We start from the raw sequence: 15,902 nt of genomic DNA, 5'->3' as shown, positions 1-15,902 counted from the left end.
TTTAGTTGGTATTTATCTGTCCAACTTCCCCTTAATAGACTGAAAATCCCATAAGGGCTGAGAGACAAGCTCTTACTCCTCTTACTACCATTACTAGAGATTAGGTCTGTGAAACTCAAGTGCAACACTGCTATTCTTAGTATCTGCAAAGATATTAACAGAGGGACATAACAGTAGCTAGATTAACTGGGCACATGTGATGGGCCAGGCACTATGCTAAGCATGTTGGCAGTATTAACTCACTTAATTCTCACAACTCTGTGGGAGCCATGCTATTATGATCATTTGCAAAGAGGAAACTGAGGCAGACAGCAGTTGGCTAACTCATACAAAGTCACACAACTAGGAGGTGACAGGATTCAAACTCTGGCTTTCTGGATTTAGAACCCACTTTCCACACCTTGAGCCCTCAGTGAGCATTTGTGGAGTGGCTGAGTGACCGAGGGAAGTGCAGACAGGCAGGTACACAGAGGGCATGGCCGAGGGCCTGACTGGGTAGTGGCGAGCAGGCCTGGGTTTCTGGACTGATTTGGGGGCTGAAGTTAGCAGCTCAGAATCTGAAGGTCTCTAGGCTCTGGCCCTGCCTTGCTCTGCCAACCACCTGGCTCTGCACAGGCTGCCCAAACAAGACTCGGTTGCTAGGGCCCTGGCAGGGATGCCTGACCTGATAATCCCTGCCTCCTGTGGGAACACAGCCTCTCCCTGGCCATGTCCGTCAAGGTCATCTAGTGTGGCCTGGCTGCTAGCTGCTTCCAAGGTGCTGCCCCTCTACCCTTTCTTCCTTATACCCCCTCTCTGAGCTGCTTCTTTGGACCTTCTTTAATAATTAGTGGTTAATTGTCAGTGGTGTAGAGTCAGACTGCCTGAGTCCCAGCCCTGGCTCTGCTGTGTGGCCTTGGGAGTGTTACTTAACCTCTCTGAGCCTCATTTCCCCATCTTTAATATGGAAATCAGAACAGACTGTTGTAAAGATTGGTGTGAGGATTAAATGAGCTAAAACATTTAAAAGGCTCTAACAGTACATCTCAAACTGCATATATATTTTTGTTAATATTATTATATTATGTCTTATTCATTTAAATTGATGACAGTGTAGCCAGTGGAGAGTGAGGGGAGAGGTGGTCAGGGCGGTTAAAGTACTAGCAACCCTAGTCCATCTTCTTTGAAAAACCAGAGCTGAGTGACGGGGACACTCCCTTACTCTGGCTTAAAGTCTTTCCTGGCGGGGCGGGGTGGGGAGAAGTACCACTCCCCAGGCACCCTCATTCCGGGAGGCCCTGGGCTGGTGTGGTCTCACCTGCTGCTGAGACAGATACCTGGCATCGCCCCATTCAATACTTAAAGCTCAACTACACTTTGACCACAAGGCACGGTTTTCTACTTGATGTATTTAAATGGATTTAGGGCTGGGTGCGGTGGCTCAAACCTGTAATCCCAGCACTTTGGGAGGCCGAGGCGAGCGAATCACCTGAGGTCAGGAGTTTGAGACCAGCCTGGCCAACATGGTGAAACCCCATCTCTACTAAAAATACAAAATTAACCAGGTGTGGTTGTGCGCACCTGTAATCCCAACTACTCAGGAGGCTGAGGCAGGAGAATCACTTGAACCTGGGAGGCGGAGGTTGCAGTGAGCCGACATCAAGCACGGCACCCCAGCCTGGGTGACAGAGTGAAACTCCATCTCAAAAGAGATGAATGGATTTAGTTTTGTTTTTTTCAGCCTTTATTGTAGTTGTTTATACACATAAAGAGTCACATAGATCTATGAAGTTTCTTACAAACAAAGCATCCTCACTGAGCAGAGGGACCACATTCTCTTTCACTGACAGATTCTTCTGGAATGGCTCTATCCCATGCTGCCCCTGCCCACAACTTATATGTACCCCAGCCCCCACCCACAACACCTATGTCGTATTGGTTAGATGGGGATGGAACGTGACCTTGTAAAAACATTGACACCCAGGGTTGAGCCATTTAGTAATCTATGATTGTTGTGTTTTTCCTTTGAACAACTTGTTTTCCTCCCTGACGTTGCTGATGGTCTTTTTTATTGTTCATTTAATTGTCATGCACTTTGAGCGAATTCAGTGGTTTCTCACTTCTGATAATAATGGCTAATACCTATTGAGCACTTCCTGGGTGCCAGGCACTATTCTAAAAGTCCTTTCATGGTAGTAACACATTTTAGTCCTTATGATAACCCTCTGAGGTGCACACTATTATGATCCCACTTTATAGATGAATAAACTGAGGCACAGAGAGGTTAAGTGACTTGTTCACAATCCCTGAGCAAGTATTTGGCAGAGCTGAGATTTGAACCCAGGCTCTTCCCACTGTAGGGCTTGTGTCTACCTGGCCTCATATGGCCTCTGGGAGCACATCTTCATATCAGTCTCCTCTGGGCCCCTTCTCACCCTCTCACTGTTTCCTGGGTTCAGTCTTGTCTCTGTGCCTAGGCTGTAAGCTAGCCCTGTGTCCTGCTCCTCTGCAGCCCTGGAAGCAGGACTGGATCCAGCAGGCCATCTTGTGCTTGCCAAGATGTGCCTGCCCTGGACTGTCTACTTGTCCTCATGCTCTCCACCCCGGGCCTTGTGGGTAGGAGGCAGGACAGGGAGCACTGCTGGTTCAGGTACAGCTGGGCCTACAGAGGCTCAGGAAGGCCAAATCAGTGCCGTAAGGCCTCATGACTGGGGAACTGGGGTTTGAATTCCCTCCGTTACCTGCAAGTCCAGGGATGTTCCTAATGCATTGAACTTCTTCCTATAGGCACAGGCATATACACACCATGCACATTACATACACAAATACACAAACATATATATGCATTATTTACATATGCTAATTATGTGCATGCATTTTCACATGGACACATTATATACACATACATATAGACACAATTGCATTTCATATTCACATACGCAGGAACACATACATACTCACATAACATACACACATACCAGTTATACACAGACATATTAAACCCACAAACATATATTAACACAGAATCACATTATACAAACACCTTATTACAAACACAAACACATGTGTACTATATACTCACACAAGGATAGACATACACAGCATATACCCATACTGTACAGATGAAAACATACACAAATATGTAAATATATACATATATACACATAAATATACACATCATATTTGCATAACATACACAAACACAGTTGCACAAAGCACATGCACCTATTTTTCACAAGTGAAAGCATGCAAACACATTTGCACAAAACATACAAATGAATGCACAAATATACAAAAACCTACAGTGCAAACATATGCAAGCACATGCGTACATCCACAGATGCAAAAACTTGCACAAACACATCCACATTATGTGCACGAAGAAACATGCCCATATCTGCATGTGTGTGCACGCAATCACGTATGCCTGCCTGGCCTGGTTTATATGGGGATGATGGAAGAAGGCCATTGGCCTCTCCAGGTCCTGTATGTGTCTGGTGACTTGCGGTGAGTGTGTTTCTTTACTCTTTCCTTGGGGTTGCATCATAAAGTGCCTTCCTTGAACAGGGCTGGTACAGGGCCAGGTCAGCCTGTCCTCATTACATCAGCAGGGTGAGCCAAGGGAGGTTGCCTAAAAATTCAAGTAAGTAGTCCCCAGCCCATGGAGGCTTGAGAGACCCCCAAGCCCCTCCCTTTCTCTAGAGTCCCACCCAGGGTTAACCACTGGCCACACTCCCAGGGAGGCCCCAAAAGCTGCCAGATTATGCCCTTTAAGAGATGAGAAAATGGCTTGACCAAGCAAGTGAATGTTTGTAAACACCAGTTTAAGGAGAGAAGGGATTTCGAAGCCTCCACAACATGCTGCTCCACACCTCTGTGTCTGGGAGTCTCAGCCTGGGGCTGGGCACATAGTAGGAGCTACATCAATGTGCACAGCCATTGATCTAAAGAACGGCGGTGCTCTAGAGGATGGGGTCTGACGAGTGGTGGAGGATACAAGGAGCCAGCCCCAGAATTCAGAGGTAATGCAGACCCTCTTCACGTCTGAGGACCCTGCCTGCATCACTTCCAGCCCAGAGGTTCTTAGCTTCGTCGTCTGCTGGGGGTGAGGGACCACTAGTTTCGGGAGCCCCCTGCAGAGGCCCCCTGGATTGTCCCTTCTTTTCCCTCCTTGGCCTTCCTCCCAGCTTGGTCTCCCTACCACCCCCAACACTCCCCAGACACATTCCTCTCCTTCAGACTTTCGTTTCAAGGGCTTGGTGATTTCTTTGCAGGATTTGATTTGCCGCTCAGGCATTTCCTTGAGTGGCCCCTCGGTGTTTGCCCTCGTCCAGATGGCATCCAGATGCAAACATCCCCCCTCCCCCAGCTCTGGCTCCTCAGCTAGGGGAATTGAATCTTGACCCCCCACCTCACACCCACCTCCCTGCATTGTCAGCTTTGTTTCTGGGATCTGAGGTCAGCGCATGGACTAACACCTCTGCCTGTGGCTCTCTCCAAAGCCCAACTTCTGGCCGTCCTATGATCTGCCTCCCTCCTCAACCTTTGTTCAATTCAACAGGTAATTGCTTCACAGTCGAAACAAATGTCAGGATGATAATGAGGGAGATACGATGCAGTTCCGGCCTAGGCAGGGAGGGGGAAGAGCAGGGTGTGTGCTTGTGTTGGGGGAGCAGGTGCTGAGGGCCCTGACCTCCAGCTGAGGTCCTCAGAGATGACCAAATCCAGGTGAGGGAACTGAGGGGAGCAGATGACAACCATGCTAATAGTTACAGACCAAGGTCCATGTGTAGTAACAATGTAAAGATCGGTTCATTTAGTCCTGTGAGCTGGGCCTGCTTATTCCCATTTTACAGATGAGAAAACTGAGGCCCAGAATGGAGAGGAAAAACCAGCCAGAGCAAGCACCTATATAATAACTTCTGTGCTCCAGGCACGACATAAAGATCAGCTAACTTAACAAGGTATTCTTTGGAACACCTTGAGAGCTGGACACCCTTGTCCCCATTTTATAGATGAGCTAACTGAGGTTCCGAGAGGCTTAGTAACTCATGCAAGACCCTGTGGCTTCTTAAGTGGCAGAACTTGGCTCCAAACCAAAGGCTTCCAAGGCCCATGGCACTTCTTGCGTGACCCGATTGGCTCAGCATCAGGGCCAGACCTTCGGGAGCTGTCCCCAGAGCCCTATCCTGACATGGTGACCACCGCCCTGATGGGAAATGTCTCAAGGAACCTGGGGAGCAGTCCCGGGTGAGAATTCTTGTGCCTGGGGGAAACTCACTGTTTCTCAGAGGTCAGGCTCCAGGCCTCTCAACTCTCTGTCCAGTGCTGGACTCTTGACCCAGGGCAGGACTACCTCTTGGCGAGGCCCTTGCTGACCTCTGCTCAAACCCTCTGCTTCCCCTTCAAAGTTAATATTTACATACTCTCTGCCATGCCCCTGTGATGCTGCCATAGATATCAAAGGGCTTCCTGACCCCAGAGACACCCCAGGGCCCCCCAAACCCCTCCTAGGCTCCATGCTCCATGCAGGGCCCATCGACCCTCAGGCGGCCACAAAGATGGGCAGCATGCTGTGGCCAGATGGACTGTACTCTCTTCACCGTGCACAGTCAAGCTTCCTTGACAGAAAATGGGGCATTTGGCCCAGGCTCAAAGCTGCAGTGTAGGCATTTCCTAGAACCACTGGGCATTGGACCCCAGAAGTGTGTGATGAGTTGGGGCCAAGGGTCAGACTCTCCCAAACCTGTGCCTCAGGCAGCTGTGGGGGTGGCTTCTAGGAGGCCCTGCCTGGTAGTACCTGGTGGGCCTGAGGTGTGTGCATAGAGCCATCCAGGCCCACGGGAGGGACATCCACCTGTCTGGCCTCACAGCCCAGAAAACAACAGAGCTGGGCAAGTTAGGGACAGGGCTGGAACTTCTCACCAGCCCACCTCTCCCCAGTACCTCCTCCAGGTGGCCTCCCAGAGTGCTAAGGGGTGGATGCCAGCATTGGCCAGACCCGCTTCTCTCCCCACTCCCTTCCCTCTGTCTTCCTTCCTTCTGGCTGTAAGTGAGCTCAGCTTTGCAGTAGAAGGGAAACCTGAGGAACTAAGGATCTCTGAGCTGGGTTCCTCCCCAAGAGGGTCAGAGCGGCTGTTTTCAGCTGGGAGCTGGGGTGAGCTGGAACCCCAGAGAGCTTCAGGGAAGACCCCAGGCTGAGCAGGAGAGAGGAGCGTCCCTGCAGCCAGCAGTCTGAAAGGGCTGGCTGGCCTGTGCCCCTGGGGCTGGGGTCCTCAGGTGGGTGCTGCTTTGCTTTCTGAAGAATTCCTGCAAGAAGTTTGTGGGTAAGTGTCTGAGAATTTCAGTGGTGGTCAGAGGGAGAGGACACTGCTACCAGCCACAAGTTGGTGGCCAGGTGGCCTGGGAAGGGACACCGTGGCTGGCATGCCAGGCCCTGCAGGTTAATGTTTGACCTGGAGCCACGTGTTTTTCCACTGGGTATTTTTATCCTCTGTGCCTGGCAGTGGGCAGCTGGAGGGAGGGAGGTACCCAGCTGGTGTCTCACTGGGCAAGACAGGGCTGCAGAGAGGCCAAAGGGGCCAGCTTAGGGACACAGAACAGGGGATTGAAAGAACAGGAGGGAGTCCCTGGAGCAGGCCGGCTCCCCACGCCTCAGCTACACCCCCAGCCCTACTCTGATGCCACCCCATCCCTGGCTCTCCTCTCTCTGTTAGGACTGGCAGAGGTGAGGAGATGAAGAAAATAGGGAGGAAAACTAAGAGATCTCCTCAGGGGTCCACAGCTTCTCAGGAAAGTTAAACATGCCCCCTCCTCCCCCCATATTGTCCTCATTGGTAATGAATCACTCTCAGATCCTGTGCATCACGAGTTAGAGATTTCTTCCTTCTGGAGACACTGCAGTCTTACTCTGATTGTGGGAGTAAGTCACAGCTAACTGAGGCACCCTCTAGCCCTACCTGCACCCCCCCAGGGCCAATCTGATGAGGGAACACAGCCCTGCTCCCACAAAATCCCCAGGCTAAGAGGGTAGGGGCTGTGTCTCAACTCATAAAAAGAGCTTTGCCGCTTTGCATCCAAGAGGCCTGGAATTGAATTGAAACACCCACTGGGTCCATAAGCTCTGAAATCCCAAGCCCTCCCCATCTCTCCGTTTTCCTCTTCAGCAAGTAGGGAGACTTGCCTGAGCTGACTTTGTGAGGCTCTTTACAGCCCAGTGGGCAGAGTCCTTCTCACTCATCATGGGGGTGGACAGGGGAGGGAGGTCCTCGAAGGCCACTTAACTCAGGGCCAGCTGATGCCATGGTGCCAGTCGAGCAAAGCCAGCTTCCTTCCTGCACCCCACGAGGTCCAGATGGGCTTTGAAGTTACGCTTGAGTCTAGTAGTAAGTGGGTCTCTGAGCAAACGTGCCTACCAGCTGACACCACCAGATCACCAGTGGCTTCCCGACACTCACCAGAGCTGGATGTGAAGCAGGCTCGGTGGCTGCCCACAGCCCAGGGTCTTTCTTAGGGCTCCCTGAGAGTCTTGCAGCAGGAGGGGCAAGGCTGTCTAAGGGAAATCAGTTCCCTCCAAGCAAGGGGCTTCCTGGGATTGGCAAATGAGAGGCCCCTGGCCAAAGGGGGATGGGCATCTGCCAGAAGAGCCTAGATCTCCAGGGAGGCCTCCCAGTTCTCTGGCAGTGCCCCCAGGATTGCCCTAAAGTGGGGTGCAGGAGCAGGGCAGGCGAGCGGGAGACTCAGCCTGTGCATGTGGAGGGGGGCCCACTTCTTGGTCTGGAGCAGGGCCACAGACCATCTCCTGATGTGGGAATCAGTCTTTCCCACTAGGGGACTTAGCTCCCCACTCTCAGCCCACCTTCCTGCAGGTCTTCCCTTTCCTCTGCACCCTAAATCCCTCAGCCACCTCTCCATTCTCCAGGATACGCCAGGCACTGGGCTAGGGCCATTTGCCTCCCCCACTCCTCCAAACCTTGGTGGTGAATCTCTTCACCCTCATTTTACAGATGAGGAAGCTGAATAGAAGTATCATTAAATAATTAACCCAAGGTCACCCAGCCAGTCAGCGGCCTGGCTGGGATTAAACCTAAATCTGTCTGACTCCAAGTCCAACTGAGAGATCATATCAGCCATGTATTCTGTGTCTTTTAAATCCCACACTTCCCCCTCTCCCAGATCCCTGGCCATCAGCCTGACCAGAAAGTCGAATATAACTGGCTCCTACAACCCACCGTTTCATATGTCCCACCATCAGGACGCCCTCCTGGTATTTAAGCTCACGCCTCCTGCTGTCTTTTACCCTGATATCAGGGAAGATGGAGCAAAGATGGTTCCCCCACCCTGCCCCACGCCCTGTTTCTGGGTCCCATGGGACTATGGCATTACTCTGTGGCTCTGGAGGGTGGGTTGCTCCTGGCTGCAGAAGCAGGAGTCTCACTTGGGAAGGAGGGAGCTCTAACGTTTTGCTGGGAGAGACAGGTGTTCTCTTGGGCCACCTCACAGAGGAGACTGGCCTTGCCTTCAGACCCTACCATTTCCTACTGAGTCCAGAACAGGTGAGGGGAGAGCCAGAAGGAAGGTGGGGACTTTGGAGACCCTCAGAGGGTCCTTGGCTTCTGATGCTGTTTTGTTCTTTGGGACAAGTTGAGGTCATGCCTCTTGGGACACCAAGAAGTCCCAGGGTTTGGAAATCCCCACATGGCCCTCACACCCTTGTTGCCCTCAGGCCTTTAGTTGTGGAAGAAGCTGAGTGGAAAGGACACAAGCTTGCATCCATTCCCTGAAATCAAGGAGTTCAGTTCCTCATCTGGGTGAAGAGGAAAGGGGAATTCCAAAGACCCGGCTCCAGGGCCCCGGTGTTGAACCCAGAGCTTCCATTTCTTAGAAGCCTGCTGTTTTCTGGTAGAGCCTTCTGACCTCTGGCTTTGTGGCTGAGTTTGGCAGGTGGATCAATCAAACCCCAGTGTTTGGAGAGGGGGTTGAAGGGACACAGTTTGGCTCCTACAGCTCCCTGACTCAGGAGGTTGGAACAGAGAAAGCCTCTTGACCCTGAGCCCATCAAAGCCCCTCTCTCAGGTTGCCTTTTCCTGCCCCTCACGACCCTCCTCTTCTGGAGAAGGCCATCAGTCCCACCACCGCAGTGGGGAGGGGGGCAGCCTTGGCTGAGCTATCAAATGGGGCATCTCCTATCTGTATCCTCGAAGCTTTCTGAGTCTCCTGCACTCCCTGTCCAATGGACATGGGTTTTCTCCTCCCTGGGCTGGGCACAAGAGAGATTCAGAGTAGGAGCCAAGAGAGGCCCTGCCCTCAAGATGCTGTTGTCAGAATGCAGACACAGTCATGCCCATGGATTCCAGGCCAGCATTAGTGTCAAAGAGAGTAATCATAATAGCTAAGGTTCCTTGAGCACTTCCAAAACAGGCACTTTATATCCATTAACATGTTTAATCCTCGAAATCACCTGGGGAAACCGGTGCTATCATATCTGCATTTTACAGGTGAGGAAGCTGTGGCTCAGAGCAGCCATTAACAGGCCCAAGGTCTTACAGCAAGGAAGTAGCAGGAGCAGGATCTATCCCAGAGCCTGTACTCTTACCTTCTTCACCTGAGCCGTTCAATACAGTGGCCACTAAAAGCAAGTGACTATTTAACTTTGAGTTCATTAAAGTTCAATGCAGTTACAGTTCAGTTCCTCATTGCACTAGCCACCTTTCCAAGTGCTCAGTAGCCACATGTGACTACAGGCTGTCACACTGGACAATACAGACAGTAAATGTCTCCATCATTGCAGAATGTTCTATTAGACAACACTGGTCTACGGCCTACTGCCTCTCAAGAATAGAGATGGGGCAATGGAAAATCATCCTTCAGTTAGTAGACTAAAATAATAATTAACAGTAATGATAACAATGGCTACAATTTACCAAGAGCTTCCTCCGTGCTAGGCACAGTGCCAAGCCCATAATCCTTAGCCAATCCTGGGTTCAGGAAGGTAACCCAGGGTCACAGTAGCTAGGAAGTGAATCCAGGTTTGCACGGCCTCAGAGTCCAGTCCACTGGGCCCTCGCCCTCCTGCCCCACCCCCTGCCTGGTCCCCAGGAGTTTATAGTCCCTGGGGGAAGGAGGGGAAGGCAAGTGCACTGCATTTCACAAGACCAGGGATTAAATAAATCAGCACATAATTAACATCATCACATTTCCCCAAGCCCGCTGACCAGAACATTGTGCTAATGAGGTCAAGGTCTTGATGTTGAGCCCTGTGAACATCACATCACTTCACTTCATGGGAGAAAGGCTGGCTCCCTGCCCTGAGGGCAGCCCCCCGCACTGTGATTGGGAAACAGGGAGAGTGTGGATGTTGCAGCACAGCCTGTGGCCTGCTCTCTGAGGCTCAGCGTAGTGGAGGGTCGGGCCTCCGGCCAAGAAGAATCCTATTAAATGCTACGGGGATGTGTCTTCTGGACAACCGGGAATCTAACAAGGATGGGGGTAGCAGAAAGCAAAGCCTGGGTCTGAAGAAAAGATGCAGCAGAAGATAGAACAGAACTTCTGAGACTTGCTTCCTCTTAATTGGGTAAAACCTTTTGGGCAACATGGGGACATACAGGAATTTTTGAGGGCTGGGCTTGGGTGGGGAGATCTGCCTTTAGTATCCTGTAAGGATTGCATTATTTGGGGGAAAGTTAGCCCAATGGTATGTCAATCTCACATGGCCTCTGGGGAGATAAGGCCTGGGGAGAGGTTAGAGCAGGCTGTTCGGCAGGAGCAGGTCTCCTCCAGACAGGCCTGAGGAGTACCAGACAGTGTAGGTACAGAGCCTGAGCGGGGCCAGGCACGTGGTAGGTCTTGGTAAACATTAGTTCATTAAACTATCTCCCTCCTTTAAGCAGGTTTTTTTCTGGGCCAGTCCACCGCCAGGTTCGGGGGCTCTGATGATGTCAGCATAATGCCAAAGGCATGACCTGGTGGCTGGCTGTGTGAGTCAGGATAGGCCATGCTGTGCTGCAGTGACTAAGTATCCCGGAAATCTCAGTGGGCTAACACCACGGAGGTTTTTTCTTGCTCACGCTATTTGGCTGAAGCAGACTGGCAGGGGCTCTGTTCCATATAGTTGCTTAGGGACCCTGGATGTTGGATGTATCAAATTTCAACATATGGCTTTCTGGTTAGCAGAAGGGCTTTGCAGTGGCTCTTAAACGCTTTGGCCCAGAAGTGCCAGATAGCATTTTCACTCACAGCCTATTGACCACGACTGGTCCTAGGTCCTACCTCATGGCGAGGGGCCTGAGTGTGGGGCACATGTGGGTATTTGGTGAGCACTAAATGTCTCTGCCACTCTACCACTTCCCCTCTCAAAATTCCATTTCCTTCTCCTGTAAAAAGACTATTAGAATAATTAAAATCCAAAAAACTGACAATATCAATTGCTGGTGAGGATGCAGAGCAATAGAACTCTTGGGAATGAACTCTCATTCATTGCAAAACAATATAGCCACTTTGGAAGACAGTTTGACAGTTTCTCAGAAAACTAAATATAGTCTTCCCATAGGATCTAACAATTGTGCTCCTATTTACTCAATTGATTTTAAAACTCATGTCCTCACTAAAACCAGCCTGTGCATATTTACAACAACAGTTTATTCAGTTACTAAAGATGTGCTGGGCATGGTGGCTCACGTCTGTGATCCCAGCACTTTGGGAGGCCAAGGTAGGAGGATCACTTGAGTCCGGCAGTTTGAGACCAGCCTGGGCAACACGGCGAGACTCAGTCTCTACAAAAGGTTAAAAAAAGAAAATCAACCAGGCAGGGTGGCATGTGCCTGTGGTCCCAGCTACTTGAGAGGCTGAAGTGGGATGATTGCTTGAGCACAAGAGGTCAAGGCTGCAGCGAGCTGTGTTCATACCACTACACTCCAGCCTGGGCAACAGAGCAAGACCTTGTCTCACCAAAAAAAAAAAAAAAAAAAAAAGAATGGCCAAAGATGTAATTGCCAAAAGTAACCAAGATGTGCTTTAATAGGTGAATAGATAAACAAACTGTAGTACATCCACATAATGTAATACTACTCAGCAATAAAAAAGAATGTGCTATCAAGCCACATAAAGACATGAGTGAATCTGAAATGCGTATTGCTAGGTGGAAGAAGCCAGCCTGAAAAAGTTACATGCCATATCATTTCGTTTATATCACATTCTGGAAAAGGTAAAACTATGGAGATGGTAAAAAGATCAGTGATTGCTAAGGATTCAGTGTAGGAGGAAGGTTGAATAAGTGACGTGCAAAAGAATTTCTTTGGGTGGTGAAACTATTCAGTGTGATATTGCAATGGCGAATGTATAATGCCACAACTGTCAAAACCCCCCAGTGCTACAGGGTAAAGGTCCCTTAGTGTATGCAAATTTTAAAAAGTCATCTAGGGTGTTGGGAGATTGCAAGAGGGAATGCAGAATGTGACAAAAGAATCTAATCTAAGCGTATTACAAAAGTATAAAACAGCCTCACTGAAGGGACAAGGGGGAAAAGAAGCTAATGTAAGTAGTTTTGGAAATGAGAAGAGTCTTGTAAGACTAAAGGCAAAAAGAACTGTGCATAAGCACTGTACTCTAGTCAATAGTTTTTTCCCATGTTTTAAAAAGCAGCATTTGAAATCAAGTTGAATAAATAATGTGATGAATGAAATTGGGTAAAAAAAAGTTTTATTCTGATGTGATGAGGTATGAATTTGACTGATTTTAAAAGTGATTGTAACTAAAATTCCAGAAGAGCAGGCAAGAATGCTCTGACAAATGAATGTTTCTGGAAACAGGAGAGTTCAGGGGAGACGGGATAGTTCAGGGTGGATCCACCACAGCAGAAGCTGCTGAGAGGGAGGGAATGGTGGGACTGGGAAAGGGCAGGGACAAAGATTTGCTTTTTGGCCTTTTCCATTTTTCAGCTGTTGATATAAATAAGTAAATTATAAAACAAAAACAAGGTCGGGTGCAGTGGCTCACACCTGTAATCCTAGCACTTTGGGAGGGCTGAGACGGGCAGATCATGAGGTCAGGAGTTCGAGACCAGCCTGACCAACATGGTGACACCTCGTCTCTACTAAAACTACAAAAATTAGCTGGGTGTGGTGGCACATGCCTATAATCCCAGTTACTCAGGAGGCTGAGAGGGAAGAATCACTTGAACCCAGGAGGCAGTGATTGCAGTGAGCTGAGATCGCGCCACTGCACTCCAGCTGGGTGACAGAGCGAGACGCTGTCTCAAAAAAAAAAAAAAAAATTCACTGAACAAAGCAGATTGATTAGCAGCTCCTCCCTTCTCAGGCGACCTCTCTGAATGATAACCTCACATGTGTGCCTAATTTCCAATATTCTTTATTGAAAAAAAATCCACCAGACCCCTTTCTGATCTTACCTAATAGAGGATGTGTTCCTCCTTGTTCCTGGGGATGCAGTCAAGTGCGCAAGGTGGTGCGGGGGACAGAACCTGGATGCCAGAATCCCTGTCCCACTCACAGCTGAGTGGCCCCAGGAAGTAACCCAACCTCTCTCAGCCTTGGTTTCCTCTTTGCTGTAACAGGGCCAAAATTCCCCCTTACTGGGTGGTGGTGGTGGGGAATTGGAGAGAACGTATGTGAGCGAAGAAGCCTAGGGTCAGGTGTGGTGAAGCCTTCAATTAATGATGGTGACTATTAGCTGAAGATCTGAACAGATCAGTCAGGATGACCTGAGTTGGGCTGTGAAGGCGACGGGACAGAGGAGGTGTGGCTGACTGAGTGGCACAGGAAGGCCCATCCTGCAGGTGCTCAGTGTGTGAATGGGCAGGAAAAGGCAAGGGGCTACTCCAGGTGTGGGAACTGTAAGAGCAAACACAGGACGCTGGGCTGAGCAACATGTGGAGGCTGGAGGGGAGGCAGCCTGGGGAGCGGGACAGAAAGGAAGCCTGGAAGGACCAGAGAGAAGGCACAGAGGTGGCAGGGCTTCCATGTCCTGAGAGTAAATCCCTCTAGGATTTATTAGCCTCAGTGAGTTCTTTGGTGACCCTGGTACCTTTAAAAAAATAAACAGCAGGTGATGGGACTTCTGGGGAAAGAAAATTGACCAAAGCTGGGACGTGTACCAGGGCAGAGAAGGGCCCTGCCCCGAAATGAGGCCAGGTGGGTGCTCAGCGTTTTGGGAGGCCTGGCCAGCCACAGCCTCCCTTAGGGTCTTTGCCCTCTAGTGCAACCTGTTCCCAGAGGTTACCTGAGGCCCTGAGCCTTCAGTGGGTCCAGTTCACCCTTGGAAACAGGGAGGGGTTCCTGGGGCTCAGAGACTGGCCTCCACTCTTGGACTGGGCAAGAGTGGGTCTCCGTCTTCAGACCTTAGGCTCCCGAGGGCAGAGGCTGGTTCTCCCCATGGACCGGGGGGTCCTGGGGGTAGGGTTGGGTCTTCCTCCTCAGTTTTCCCCTCAGGATCCCACACGGAGATCTTCCTCAGTGCACCCTTGGGATGTAGTGACAGAAACTCCTGCTTACTTAAAAAAGGGTCCTTTGCAAACTGTGCCAAAGAACAAGTGCCAACATAAAACAAAGAGGGGATTTTGTTGGTCTTCTCCTTACCATGAGTTCAAAATGCGTTTTTGTGGCCTGTAAGAAGATGCTTCCCCTGGGCCAATACTTGGACCCTGGGTTGGGTGGCAGTGGGAGGGTGCCAAGGATCGGGCTCTTGCCAAAATAAATCGATCTCCTAACCTTTGCAGACAGCAGAGCTGGGGCAGGTCCACCCACTCCCACATGGCAGGGTCTTCCTGGGGCCACCAGGCCGTGGCCATCGTAAACAGTTTAACTGTGTTTATGTAGCAGTAACATGCGTGTTACCTTTCACAGTGATCACATTCCAGAGGGCAGTCTTGGGTGATTTACCTTGCCATGCGCGGCCGCCAGTCCCTGCAGTGAGTGGGTGGCCTCTGGGGCCCAGCTTCGCTGTCCCAAGAGGACTGTTTTTAAAGAGCTGCCTGGCATGAGAGACTTTATGCCCCCAGCTTGTCATGCCCCACCACAGGTATGTTCCAAATCCGGGAATTCCTCAGCAGGCTCCTCAGTGCCCTCTGAGGAGTCTGAGGGGAACTACTGGGGCCACAGTGTCCCCACCCCACCCCTTCTTGCCTCTCTGGTTAGGGCAATCGGTGTTTGGAACTTGTCTATCATGTTTATGGTGATGGATGGATATAGGCTCCAGCTCTGCTTCCAGTTCTCGTCCTGGCGTCTGTTGCAGCAGCAGCCCCCAGCCAAGAGAAAATAACAAACAACCTTTTGGAGTTCTTACTAGGTACCAGGCACTGTTTTTTATGCCTTATAAAAGGAGCGCTGTCGTGAGCCCCTTTTACAGACAACAAAACTGAGGCATGGTGAGTCTGTTTAAGTCATCTAAGAACACCCCTGATGAGTGAGGCACAGGTCCAGACTTAACAAGGCAGCCTGCACTCCCAGCATCACGACTTTCCTCTCTCCCTGGCCAGGCCATGAGCGCTGCCTGTGCAGAGTTGGCCCATGGAGGGAGCAGGGCAGCATCTGTGGCACATTCCCATATACATGTGCACCTATGCATGCAGGCACATGGCACATACCAGGTGGGAATGGGCACCTCTCACACAAATATGCATGAGTGAATACATCCCCTGTACCTGCCCCACCCACACATGTGCACGTCCTAAGTGCCTACACACATACCTGAGCACATGGATACATATGCATGTATGCCTATCCATGAGGCCACCCTATACTTGTGCACTCCCCAGGCACCTTCCCACACTGAGACACACAAACTTCTCACACTGCACACACCCAAACCCTTATGTGGATGGAGCATATCCTGCTACCTTGCTAACCAAGAGCATACTGCACTTCCTTTCCCTGGCCCCCAAACTCGGGGTCAGTCCTAGGACAAGCAAG

The 15,902-nt window shown here is 50.4% G+C and overlaps 1 long non-coding RNA gene across 3 annotated transcripts in view; it reads left to right on the top strand.

Moving 5' to 3' along the window:
* The window catches only part of LOC102139991 (uncharacterized), a 111,013-nt gene that overhangs the window by 34,179 nt on the left and 60,932 nt on the right, over nt 1-15,902 (top strand). For 2 of the 3 annotated variants that reach the window (XR_010586399.2, XR_010586400.2), the window contains exon 1: nt 10,443-10,552. The exons of the other annotated variant lie outside the window; for it this stretch is intronic. This is a non-coding gene — a long non-coding RNA (uncharacterized lncRNA). Of the gene's footprint in view, nt 1-10,442; nt 10,553-15,902 lie in introns of those variants that run through there. 3 annotated transcript variants of the gene reach the window in all.

This window comes from Macaca fascicularis, chromosome 4 (genome assembly GCF_037993035.2).
Source record: "Macaca fascicularis isolate 582-1 chromosome 4, T2T-MFA8v1.1".
Taxonomy (NCBI): domain Eukaryota; kingdom Metazoa; phylum Chordata; class Mammalia; order Primates; family Cercopithecidae; genus Macaca; species Macaca fascicularis.
This window is presented reverse-complemented; position numbering and strand designations above follow the sequence as displayed.